The sequence below is a fragment of the Chelonia mydas genome, chromosome 7, assembly GCF_015237465.2.
Source record: "Chelonia mydas isolate rCheMyd1 chromosome 7, rCheMyd1.pri.v2, whole genome shotgun sequence".
In the NCBI taxonomy this organism is placed as follows: domain Eukaryota; kingdom Metazoa; phylum Chordata; order Testudines; family Cheloniidae; genus Chelonia; species Chelonia mydas.
The window spans coordinates 11,208,405-11,221,562 of record NC_057853.1 but is presented as its reverse complement, the minus strand read 5'-3'; the positions used below and the strand labels follow the sequence as shown (position 1 = coordinate 11,221,562).

General features: G+C 40.8%; 1 long non-coding RNA gene across 1 annotated transcript in view; it reads right to left on the bottom strand.

The window, feature by feature from the left end:
• The window catches only part of LOC122466605, a 164,234-nt gene that overhangs the window by 120,905 nt on the left and 30,171 nt on the right, over positions 1-13,158 (bottom strand). The window contains exon 2 of the long non-coding RNA XR_006292248.1: positions 1,174-2,825. This is a non-coding gene — a long non-coding RNA (uncharacterized LOC122466605). The remainder of the gene's footprint in view (positions 1-1,173; positions 2,826-13,158) is intronic.

The window sequence follows — 13,158 nt, the reverse complement described above, 5'->3', positions numbered from 1 at the left end:
TCTCAAGAGAGACCAGCTGAGCTGCCAGAAGAAAAGGGCAAAGAGCTCTCCAGCTGCCACTGCTTGAAAACTATCTGCCACAGCTTGGCATTGCCACCTTCTGTCTACCGTACGTGTCTGGTCATAGATGCTGACCCTGCTGCTGGGAGAATGTTAAGGCCAGAATTCAGCTGGATGCCACCAAGGAACAGAAAATCTTTCAAGAATAATCTCACCTTGATTGTTTTTATTCTTCACGGACACTGATTATGATACTTTAAAAGTGATCATTCTCTTTTCTTACTGCATTTTTGCACCAGGAAGGCAGCAGAATTTGGGCACCACTCAAGATGAACATAAGCACCAACACTCAACGCGTTGGAAGTTGGAAGGTTTCCATTCTTTTTAGAACTCTTCCATTTCCCCACTCACACCCCATACAATCCCACAGGTCAGAACTGATTGATTTTTTTCCCCCATTTCAATTCTTTTGTGAATTTTTTTAAAATAAAAAATCAAATCTTGGTGGGAATAAAACAAAAAATTTGGACAAAAGTTTTCACATAATTTTTTTTTAAAATCAGTAAAAATTAGGAAATGTCAGTCAATTTATTTGCACAGGTTTCTGAGCAGCTGTATCGCTGGCACACATGTTACATATCTCCAGCTGTAGCATTTTTCAGCTGCCATTGGGAGCTGCTCCCAAAATCCACAATTTGAATTTTTCACACTGAACCCAAGCGAAACAAACCTGGTAACGGGTTTCATCGTCAACCACAAACCGAGCAGAGATTTGCTCACTACCCCTGCATCCCGAATCCAACAGGATCATGCTGCCTCCTGACCTTCACTATCTCTGAGATAAGGCTCTGATGGCCTGCATCCCAACCCAATCACAGTGAGATGGGGAATGAGCCCACCTTCCTTATCCTGCAACCACAAAGAATTTCTTCAGGACAGCTGGTTGCTTGACTCCTCCACCTGAGTGCCCCTCCTGGCATGCCCATCCCCTCTACTGACATCAGTGGCAAAGCTCCCATCAACATTAACAGGGCCAGGATTTTGCTCTTTCTTTCCAAGTTAGCAACGGCTACATCATTCACATTCTGGGTCTGATGCCACACTTGATATGAGATTCTTTGTCTGTCTACCGGGACACTATGATGCCATATTTCCATTCTGCTGGTACTTTACCTGATGCCCACGCTTTTAAGAACTGTTGATGCAGGCCAATGTTCCCTGGTTTCAAGGCATCTTTGAACAGTTTGGGAGGATCATCATGAGGTCCAGCAGCATGTCCATTCCATAACTTTTGGATGACCTTTTATACTTCCTCAACTGACAGAGGATCTGTGTTTGCCCCTGGGACTGCATCTGTGCAGTTTGCCAGCTCATGTAGCTCTGGACAGTCATCGGCAGGTATGTGGTTCAGCACACTTTCATTTTGAGTTTTCCATCTGTCCAGGACCTCAATCTATTGATGAGCAGGCAGAGCTGTCTGCTTGTGTGATGGGGACGTTAGAAAGCTGTTTATAGCTTCCAGACCAGGCACACGGTGGCTTTGTAGGAAGGATACAGATTGTTGTCCTTTAGGCTGTCCTCTGATTCATTGGCCGGGGAATTGATGCATCACAGTCACATTTTGCCATATCCTGGAAGACACCTTTCATCAGTTTACGTTCTTAGACATATGCCTGCCTGTATGCTTCTGCCTTTTTTGCTGACATATTAAGGGTCTCTTCAGAAAGAGGTTTCTTGCACATTCATCTGAAGCTGAAAGTCCCAGTGGCATCATGTAATACAACGTTATGTACACCACTCTAGGTGGTTCTAGAAGGTTCTGAGGTTACGTCAATGATCCTCAATGCCCTGTGTGTATTTCACAGCTTCAGCAGGATCCTTTGAAAGATGCTAGATATCATACTGTTGCTGGACATCTGGCTTGTGAGGAGCTGGAAGATGATATGAAAGCTGAGCAATGACTCGTTTATGGTTTGAGTTTGCTGGTGCATCTATATCACCAAAGACCCAGTGAGATTTCACTATGGAACAATTTCTGATGAGGATGTAGTCCACATCCATTGTTATAAATCCAGGTTCCGCAATGATTATTACAGTTCCTAAGCCAGGAGCCCATAACAGACAAGCCCTCAGTGGCACAGAATGTCAAAAGCCAAGTGGCGTTGTCATTTGGTAAACTGAAACCAAAGGGATCTCTTAGAGTTTCATACCCAGTTTGATTGCATCCATTCATAGCATTGAAACTCCAAGTGCCAGCAGTGTGTCATGTGATGGAGTTGACTGGATTTTTTCTGCTATCAGGTGGTAGAATGTGTCCTTTTCTGCAGGTGCTAGATCTTTTGTCAGAGCATAGGCCACAACAACAAATTTTAAGTGTCCACCACAATGTTGGAGGCAATCATACAGTAAGCGTGGAGAGATGGGGTTAAAGTCTATGCTAGAGGTTGTCTTACAGGCGCCACACCTGGAGTTTGGTATAGACCACTGGAGTAGAGGGAGGTTGCTCCTTCCATGGTAACTTGATCGCTTTGTGGCAGATGAGCCTCTGTGATGTCAGCAATTATGATCTGGTTAGCAGATGAGTTCTCTGACAAGACCTGTCTCATGCCCAATGCCATTCAGCATTAAGATGCTTCATGTTCCATGCCTCTAAGGTCTGGTTTGGACTTGCAGGAAGTTGGGCTCATTGGGGCAATGCTTTCCCTAAGCAGGGTTTGGGTCACACCCCTCCTGGAGTCGGTAACAGCAGGGGCTTTAACCCTGCTGCAGTTGTCTCAGTCTGTCCTGGCTGATTGCCCCTTTATTTCACGCTGCCTTGTTGTGACCTGTGAGACACAGAGGAGATTTATTTTGGTGGACACCATCCCCCTTCCCAAAGGCTCTTCTGCCAGATGCCATTGGTTCCTGAGGGCGCAGATGAGCATCATGAAGATTTAACTCTTCTTCCGCCCTATGCCATCCATGCCTCCACAATTGTAGCTCATATACCTTCACCATCACTGGGAAACTTGTCCCTCATCCACTTGGTCTGTCACTGGCCTTTGTTCATTGTCCTGAGCAGGGGCCCTTCTCAGGTACTATTGACCAGTGCCATTTGGACCCAAGGCTCACATGGGCAGGGACAACCACATCATGAAGTAGAGCAGCTTACACCACTACACCCTGCTACCTTGAGCTGAGGCGGGAAGACGGTTTATACCTGCCAAGAAAACTGTATATAGGTTTCTATACTGCTCTCATTGATGTAGTATCTGACTATTGTGACAGAGGATAGTTTGTTAATAGAAAGTAAAGGAACGCTTCTCAAAATAAGTCAATGGCCTAAATCCCTAGCCATGCTCTTTACTCTCCAGCGAGAAGTTCAGTTGCTGGGCTGATGCTTCTAATGCAATTGCTTTCTTTGAAAGTTTCTCAAAGGCTCTGTGTACTTAAGGTCCTTAGTTTGCATCCAGCTCACAAAGTTAATGCTGTTTTGATGCCTTTTATGTCAAAGCTCTAGGTAGACAGAGGAGCTCCTTATATTTTGCATGGGCCATGCCAGAAGCTTAAAGTCCTACTCAATCCTCCTTGATTTCTATAGATTAATCACATCTCCAAACCATTGGCCATATTGCACGGTATGTACTGCAATACCAAGTATGCACAGTGTAGTTCATTAGGGATAGCATTTCAGCCTTAAACTCTCGATTTCCTGGTTTTCTGAGAGTTTCAGTTTGTCCTTTTTTGTGGTTTAACTAGCAAAGTCCTGTGTAAAATATCTAAACCAAGTATATTAATTAACCAAAGTAAATAGATTTTTAACCATATACTTCAAGATTTTATTTGTAGGGCTCATTTGATTTTTCCCACTTCTGAAAGCAAGAAAAAACTCTCTCAAACTGCAATGAAATATATAATCCATCCTTTGCTTAAATCCTCCCAATTCACAGCAGGTATACCACCTGCTTTGCTTTCACACATGCAGCCTGGGCTCAGCAGGAAATAGTCTGTTGCAGTCAGGATTTCAATACAATCACAAGAGGAAAAGCTACACCTCAATTTTACCGTGAAGGGAAGAATTATAAACAAATATACTGGTGGTTAGGTTTGTGGTCATTAAGATCATATTTAGTGTGCACGCACCTGGGCACTTGAATACAGACTGGGGTACAGGGGCCTTTCCTTGCAGTATTGGGTATTGTACATTGAAACTAGGGGAAACAGAATTAGATACTCTTTGAAACATTTCTGCATGCCATTAAAGAACCCCCGTCAACCAACCAGATTAAGCCCAGCATTGAACTTTAATTAGCCGATTCCACCTTAAGAGTAAAATCATACAGCTCAGATGCTTGGATGAATTAGTCATCTGTGCAATTCAGTGACTCTCTCAGCCGTGCCTGGAAATCTAGTCAGTGCCTCAAAAGGCAGAATACCAGCTCGGTTCCATTAAGCCTTCTCTGCCCTCCTGCAGCACTCACTAGCTTGCTATTAACTGTACACAACACTGCCTCAGTGCCCCACGCTTTGATAACATCCAGATGAAAAACAATGTAATCACAAAAATGACAAAAGTAATCCACGAGGATCTGGAAAGCCATTACTTATACAGGAGAGGCTTGGCAAATATTGACCTTCCCTTGTACTCTTTACTAACCCAATAGCTGATAACCAGGCACTGTAGTTATTAACAAAGACAGTCCTATGAGCCTGATATGGTCAAATGATTTAGCACCTGCAGGTAAAACTTTTATACTGAGACTTAATTTACTACTCACTAGTGGCCCTTTTTTTTTAATCAGTCAGAACAGGCTAGATTAGATCTTGCATGTAAATTTTATGTTTTGTCATCTAGTAGATTTATGATTTTAGTTGTACCTAGTGCATTCAATGAGGTAAAGCCATGTAACAGGCAGACAAGTCATTTTACATTGCATGAAACTGTAAATCATTACATTGTATTATACCCAGAAAAGCAGTAAAAACATGAGGGTATTTGAACCAAAATACAGTTCAGGCTTGTTAAACTTTAAAATGGAAGAAAGAGAAGACTATAACAGGACAGTTAATCCAAATCCATTTGGAGCCTTACTAACAGTGAGCTCCTCTGTCATAAAAACAGATCTTCTATGGTTAACAACAAACAGTTATGTCTGACAAGTTCAATTCAGCCATTCTGGGATGGGAGGGAGAATATTTTACACAGTCCACAGGTTACAGTCCTTTTGAGAATCACTTTCCATCGCTTGACATTTTACATTTGTCCTGGGGTCGAGATTTTCAAAGTAGCCTGGGGGAAACAGACACAAAGATCCAGGGAGCAGAAAGGTGGTTGAATGCATCCCCAGTCCACTTTCTTCTCACCATGAAGGCCCACGCACACCTGGGGTCTAGCCTATGTAACCTAACTAAGGGCCTGATCCAAAGCCAATTAAAGTCAATAGGAGCTAGGTCAGACTCTAAAGCCTGAACCTAAGAGGCACTGAGAACCTGCAATCCCCATGGGTTTCAATGGACACTGATGATGCTCAGAGGAGCAGGCAACACCTAAATACTATCAAATAACTGTGCAAGACATTACTTTAAACACAGCACCCCTAATCACTGTATCCACTGTTCTATCAATCATTCTTAATCCTTTTACAATTATGCAAGTGTCCATGTATCCAACAGCACCCGGTTTCATTTGCAACAAGTGCTCAACGGTTGCTTTACAACAGCGACAGTTGGGAGGGAGAAGAGAATGAGCCCATTTATAAAGTGGCTTTAAGAGGTGAGAGCAGTGCTAGATTCAGGGGTTGGTATCTGATCAGAAAAACTATTTTAAGGCATCTCTGGACTCCTAGACATGCTCTAACCTAATTTTCAAAGGACTTTTCAATCAGCAGTGCAGGTTCTCAAACCAAATGAGATTACTTGTTAAAGCACACGTGGGGAGAGATCAATTAGATTAGAGAGAATGATTTAACTCGATGCCTCCTTTAAGGTTCAGCTATAACAAAGCAGAATTTTGTTTTCAAATGTAGTGGCCGTAGTGCATCCGCCACCTTCCCATCTGCCTCTCCCCAGATATAATCTTCAGATGGAGATTAAAAATATCAATGCTAGAAAAGTATAGACCACCTAGGTTGATATTTCCTTTCTTTTTGGTTTCTTTTTCCTCTAAACCCAAATCAGAAAAAATTAAAAATAGGCTTGGAAATCAGTTTTTTTTTCCTTTCCATTTTGTGCTGAGATCTTAAAACATTTAACTTTTTTAAGTTGCTGGGAAACGAGGAGTAATTTAAAGAAAACATCATATATCCTACAAAGTTGTGGGTTATATTTGAACAAGAAATACACATTTAAGAAGAGAACAGAAAATGTGTTTTCCACATTGAGCTTTTAAAAAATATTTTCACTGCAGATCTGCAAAGCAGACAAACTTAATAAAATGTGTATCATGTAGGGGCCTGATTCTGCAGTCATTACTCAGGCTGCTCTACGGGCTGCAGATGTAGGTTCATCATACAATGCTGGCTGGAATATTCTGGGTCATTTCTCATAGAATAATAGGACTGGAAGGGACCTTGAGAGGTCTTCTAGTCCAGTCCTCTACACTCAAGACAGGACTAGACCATCCCTGACAGGTGTTTGTCTACCTTGCTCTTAAAAATCTCCAATGATGGAGATTCCACAATCTCCCTAGGCAATTTATTCCAGTGCTTAACTACCCTGACAGTTAGGAATTTTTTTCTAATGTCCAGCCTAAAACTTCCTTTCTGCAATTTAAGTCCATTGCTTCTTGTCCTATCCGCAGAGGTTAAGGATAACAATTTTTCTCTCTTCTTCCTTGTAACAAGCTTTTATGTACTTGAAAACTGTTATAATGTCTCCCCTCAGTCTTCTCTTCTCCAGACTAAACAAACCCAGTTATTTCAATCTTCCCTCATAGGTCATGTTTTCTAAACCTTTAATGATTTTTGTTGCTCTTCTCTGGACTTTCTCCAATTTGTCCACCTCTTTCCTGAAATGTGGCACCCAGAACCGGATACAATACTCCACTTGAGGCCTAATCAGCATGGAGTAGAGCATAAGAATGACTTCTCGTGTCTTGCTTACAACACTCCTGTTAAATACATTCCCCTTTTTATAGATTGGCACTATATTTGCCCTTTTCCAGTCCTCTGGAATCTGTCCCATCTTCCAAGACTTTTCAAAGATAATTGCTAATGGCTCGGATACCTCTTTAGTCAGTTCCTTGAGTATTCTAGGATGTATTTCACCAGGCCCTGGTGTCTTGAAGGTATTTAACTTGTTTAAGTAATTATTAACTTGTTCTTTCCCTATTTTAGCCTCTGATCCTACCTCATTTTCACTGGCATTCACTGATGTCCAACTGCTACTAAACTTTTTAGTGAAAACTGAACCAAAAGTCATTTAGCACTTCTGCCATTTCCACATTTTCTGTTATTGTTTTTCCCCCTCATTAAGTAACGGGCCTATCCTGTCCTTGGTTTTCCTTTTATTTCTAATGTATTTGTAGAATGTTTTCTTGTTACCCTTTATGTCTCTAGCTAGCTTAATCTCGTTTTGTGCCTTGGTCTTTCTAATTTTGTCCCTACTTACTTATGTTATTTGTTTATATTCATCCTTTGTAATTTGACCTAATTTTCACTTTTTGTAGGACTGTTTTTTGAGTTTCAGATCATTGAAGATCTCCTGGTTGAGCCAGGGTGGTCTCTTGCCATACTTCCTATCTTTCCTACGCAGTGGGATAGTTTGCTCTTTTGCCCTTAATCTCTTTGAAAAACTGAATTCTCTTGAACAGTTTTTCCCTTTAGATTTGCTTCCCACGGGATCGTACCTACTCAGCTTCCTGAGTTTGCTGAAGTCTGCCTTCTTGAAATCCATTTTCTTTATTGTGCTGTTTTCCCTCCTACCATTCCTTAGAATCATTTCATGATCACTTTCACCCAAGCTGCCTTCCACTTTCAAGTTCTCAACCAGTTCTTCCCTATTTGTCAAAATCAAATCTAAAGCAGCCTCTCCCCTATTGGCTTTCTCCACCTTCTGAAATAAAAAATTGTCTCCAATACATTCTCCCCCCTACTTCCCCAAATGGACTGAAGAGCTAGCGTGACATTTACTGTTATTATTTGTAGCAGTATCCCCATAGCAGCTAGGAACCCCAGTCATTGACTAGGACCCCATTGTGCGAGATGTTGTACAAACAGAATAGAAAGACAGTCCCTGTCCCAAAGCCTTTACAGTCTAAGTTTAAGATAAGAGACAACAGATGGACATGGACAGATGGGGAAGAAAACAATGAGACAATATTGGTCAGCACAGCAAGTGGTGGTCTCAGCACACCAGCAGCACAACCTTTGTCAAGTTTTTTGTAGGCATCATAGCAAAGAAGAATTTGTAGGGTGGATAATGAGGTGTTTTTTTGGAAGTTTACGAGGGAGCTCCTCCCAAGCATGAGGGGCAGCATGGGAGACAGCACAAAGAGGCTTGTTGGAAAATTTATCAAAAGGGTGATGGAGGCTGGCATCGCAGGCCGATCAGAGTCAACATTTCAATAGAGAATGAGAGATGATTGGCAGCGTGGGGGTAGGTCACGAAGAGCATTGAAAGTGAGGCTCTAGTGTGGAGGACAAGTTGTTGGATGCTGACTGAGAGTACATGGGGATAATATTAGATATACACAGACATCAGCTCACTCCAAATTTCCCCATCCTCTCAGTTGACAGGAAACCGCCATCTACTATTCATGGCTTGTATCCCTGCGGCAGGCACTTAAAAGGAACTGACTACTGCAAATGATGATCCATGCACAGATATGGTGGATATAACACTAAAGCACCAGGCTATATTAACTTTCATTTTGATTCCAGCTATAATCGCTATTTGAATTCATAATAAACTGTTTGGAAAGCTTCATAGAGCTGAATCACATCTCCCCTCAGATTACATCTCCTTTTTAATGGGGAAATATAATTAAGTCTTTATTGTTTGGGGGTTTTGTTGGGGGGGTTTAGTTCTGTAAGAATCAGAGTAATATCCTGACTGTGGGATCAAAGCATACAATGTACCATTTTTAAAATAAAGAGATGGACTAGCTGCATTCTAAAGGTGATTAGTCACTAATGCCCCAATCCTGTAACTGAAAGCATGGACAGGCTGCTGTGTCCAGGCGGAACCCCATTGATTACCACTTGATCAGCTGCAGGATTGGAAGCTAAAGTTTCAGCATACTTATTTTAAAGCATGATTGTGAAGCTCTCAAAAAATGTAACATTTACTGGCATGTGAAATTACCTTAAGATATTATGGAGGTATTTGTATCTAACCATGCCGCCCTGTGTTTGCTGTGATCTCTGAAGCCCAGAATTTAGACAAACTAGCTGGCAGCTTTTCCACAGAAGGGTCAATGAAAAGATTAAAGCATGACATTTTTTTTTCCTTTTTGCGTTACAGTGCCAACATTTTTCCTTATAAGGGATGACACATGTGACAACTGACAGTTTTAATGGGATGGACAGGTGTCTGATTACATATAATATCATCATTATTTACTAAGCCACATCTGAGCTTCCTACAGATAAGGAGGTAAAGAAAACAAATCAGATATAAAGCAGATTGCAATTCAGCAAGACAAAGCTTTGTTTAAAGATAAATCTTGATTCTACATTTCATCAAAATAACCTAGATTGTGATCAGTACGGCAATCTAGCATGCAATACATCCTATTAATCATGCATCAAATAAGCTTTGGAAATGTTCTGTTAAAATCATTATTTGGGGTGAAATTAAAAAAAGGGATTTGATCAAAATAAAGTACATAAATATGTATCTTAAAATTAGTTATTTATCACATTCTGGGATAAGTATATGGTCTCTGTGACCTAGATTTTTCATTCATAAGAAGCTCAAGATATAACTTCTTTTAAAAAAACAAGCAGATGTAACAGAGAGATTTTGCATCTAATGGCTGAATGTAAGAGAGCGCTGGAGGTAACGAATACATTATGAAGGAAACAACCTCCTTTCAAATGAAACCAAGGGAAATTTAAATTAAAAAATTCTAAGAGAATCCCCCTTATCTTTGAGATTTTATAGAAATCATGGCATTGGAAACCTTGTTCTTAGTACAGACCAATCACACATTTTTTAAATTGTTCCTGGAGCTGGGCATTGTCTGTGAGCATGGAGTTCGTGGCCTACTACAGTACTCTCTGTTTAACTTGATTTTCAAGGTGTGATGCTCTCATTATGAGAAGATGCATCTTTTAGTACTATATATGCCCCAAATCCCGCAGAGAGAACTGCATAGGCAGACCCTTGTGCTTGTGTGCAGCTTCTGTGACCTTCATTAGGCTCCAGGCAGGCACTGGGTCCATACACATGGCTCCTTTTGCAGGATTGGGAGCTAAATGCCATCCAGTAACCCATCCCACACACACCTGGGAAAGGCTATGCCCTGTGTTCAGTTCTTGACCAAATTCAAAACTAGTTTTGTGAAGCAGCGGTCCCCTTTAAGAACGGTGTATCTATTTGAGATTTTGGTATACAAAGTATCCCAGAGACTAAAATTTAGCCACAATAATCTATCGTTCTTCCTTTTCACACACGCTGCCATCAGCAGCCCACTTTGCTTTTACTGTGACTCATTAATAATTCTGCTTCAAAAGGTTAATGATTCATTAATAGCTCTCATCCACTTATTTAAAAAAAAAAAAAAGCAACATTTGGAGCCTCCAAACTGTGCACAGAACCAACGTTGGTAACCTTGTATTTCTCTTGGGTGGGGTTTTTCAAAAGTGCCTGCATTAGGTGCATGAAACTAATTGCAAAGCAGTCAGACTTGGACTCCCAACTCACTTACATGCTTTTGAAAATCCCACCCATTGTTGCCACTCTTGTCTCTCCTCTAGCCCCCTCTGTTGTGCTCTACGCTCACCTTTCACATTCCATCTTTATCTAGACCCCAACCTTGCAGAGAGAATGGGGTGGTTCTTTTTGCAGAATTGGGGCCTTAGATTATAAACTGTTTGAGGAAAGCAAGGCCTGTCTTCTATTTTTTGTCTGTACATCATCCAGCAAATGTGGGTCACAACCCTGACTGGGACTTCTGTAAGTCAATAATAATAACCACCATACTATATGTAGTCCAAACTATATTTCACCATCAGCAATTTGTAGCAAAATACCCAGGGTACAAGTAACCCTAAGCTTGGAAAGAATCCAGCATTCTAGGCTAGATTTTATTCTAACTAGTTTTTTAAACCCCTTTATTATTTTTAAAGTGAATGTAGTGATTGAAGTTAGCCCTGACAGGTGGCATCCCCTGCGTGTCCATATAAGGGTTACAATATAGGAAGTGTCCACGGAAGCTTCATCATTCTACTTCACCCTCACGCTTCAGTGCCGACCTGGAGGGTTGCATCAAAAGCATGAGAAGGTAGCTCGGTTTATTTTCATTGAACCTTGGCCTATCGGCTGAGATTTCCAGTCAGGGATCGAGTTGCTATGCTGCTGTCTACAACGCTAGCTTTGTCTATGAGGAACCGAACTGAAGTCACCAACTCATTTCATAAGCAGCATGGAACAGCCTTATGGGATTCTGGGCATGACCCGCAGGGACCAGATTTAAAGCAAAGTGAAAAGTTCCAAGTTCTGTTGCCAATTGCCAACCCCGTCTTCCTTTCATAAAGAGCTTTTGCATCATTTACTTTACAATGGTGGGGCTACCCCTTCATATGTTCCAGATATTAGGAAATCAAAGAGGTAATCTATACGAGTGAAAGGTAAGATATTGAATTAGATTCCCTGAAGCAGAAGTCTCCAGCAGGGAGGTAATATTTTAGAAGACTGGAATTGATTTCCAACCCATACACCTCAGCATCTTACATTCATGAGAGCTGATATTTGATGAAAAAAGCCAACACAAAGGTAATATGAAATATCAAAGGGTATAAATTACACAGTAGGCTAACAATGGATAATTTATACACAATGGTTAATGAAAAACTGTATGAAAGTTGGTCTTATTTCAGTCTCTTTCCACTATACAACATATAATTTTTTTCTTTATGGTTATCAGGTAAAATTTTATGGTTTGATCTTGCAGACCATAGCCAGGTGAATAGCCCTTATTTACTCAAGTCATCTCAAGCTTGCTGAGACCTCAGGCTACCTAACAGGACAGGACATTTCTTGCAAGTGAGTTTTAACTGCTCATAGCAGCAGTCCTGAGGTGCATGGCAGAGAGTTAGGAAAAATTGGAATGGTTTGGTTTTGCCTTTTCAAGCAATTGCCCATTTCTAGTAGCTTTTCCTTCTGCTCATGTTCTGTGCTTCTTCTGGGGTTTGTATCTTTCTCCCCTAAACATACTTAGCCAAAAGTACCTGATGAATAGCCAAAAAGCACTATATAAAAAATTCAAGGGAAATTGAGCCCTAATCTGAAAGTTTTCATGATCTGAGCAGGACAGATCTTTTTATGCTATACAGAGCCAGCCAGAGAAGAACGTCTCCACAAGATTAATTCTACATTCTTTCTTCACACATTAACAGCCTAATTCTGTTCACAATTTTTCCAGGGTCAATCTGGATAAATTCCAGTCACTTCAATTTAATCTCCCTTATTCAGAATTTACACCAATGTAACTGAGAGCAGAATTGGCCTGTTTTCATTGGTTTGGTTTCTCAAAGCAGTCAAAATGCTTTTCTTTTTAAAAAGTCTAAATATGGCTACATTAATAATAGGACATTTCTGTGTCATTTCAGTTAATATCAAGAACTAATAAACCCACTTGAAAACAAGTACCAAGACATTGAATCTATCTTGCCCAGAAAGAGTTCCAGTTTACCTCAAAAAGTGACATAATAACAATGCCAAGTTCTGTCAGATTAAAATATGAGACAAATTTACCCTCATTAAGGAAACGCACCTGCAACACAGCCTACCAACTGTGAAAAAGCAACTGTCCACAAGTCTGTCTCCATACTGTCTTCACCCCTCATTAAACAAGCCCACTAGATTTTGCTAAGCAGTCACTGGCTGTTTCATGTTCAGCAAGAGATATCTCTTTGTAATCTTGATGACTTTTAAAAGTTGTTTGGAGAGAAAAATACAGGTTTCCCCAATTAAAAACTTCTTCATATTATTTTTCTCCCTGAAGAAAAATGTAAC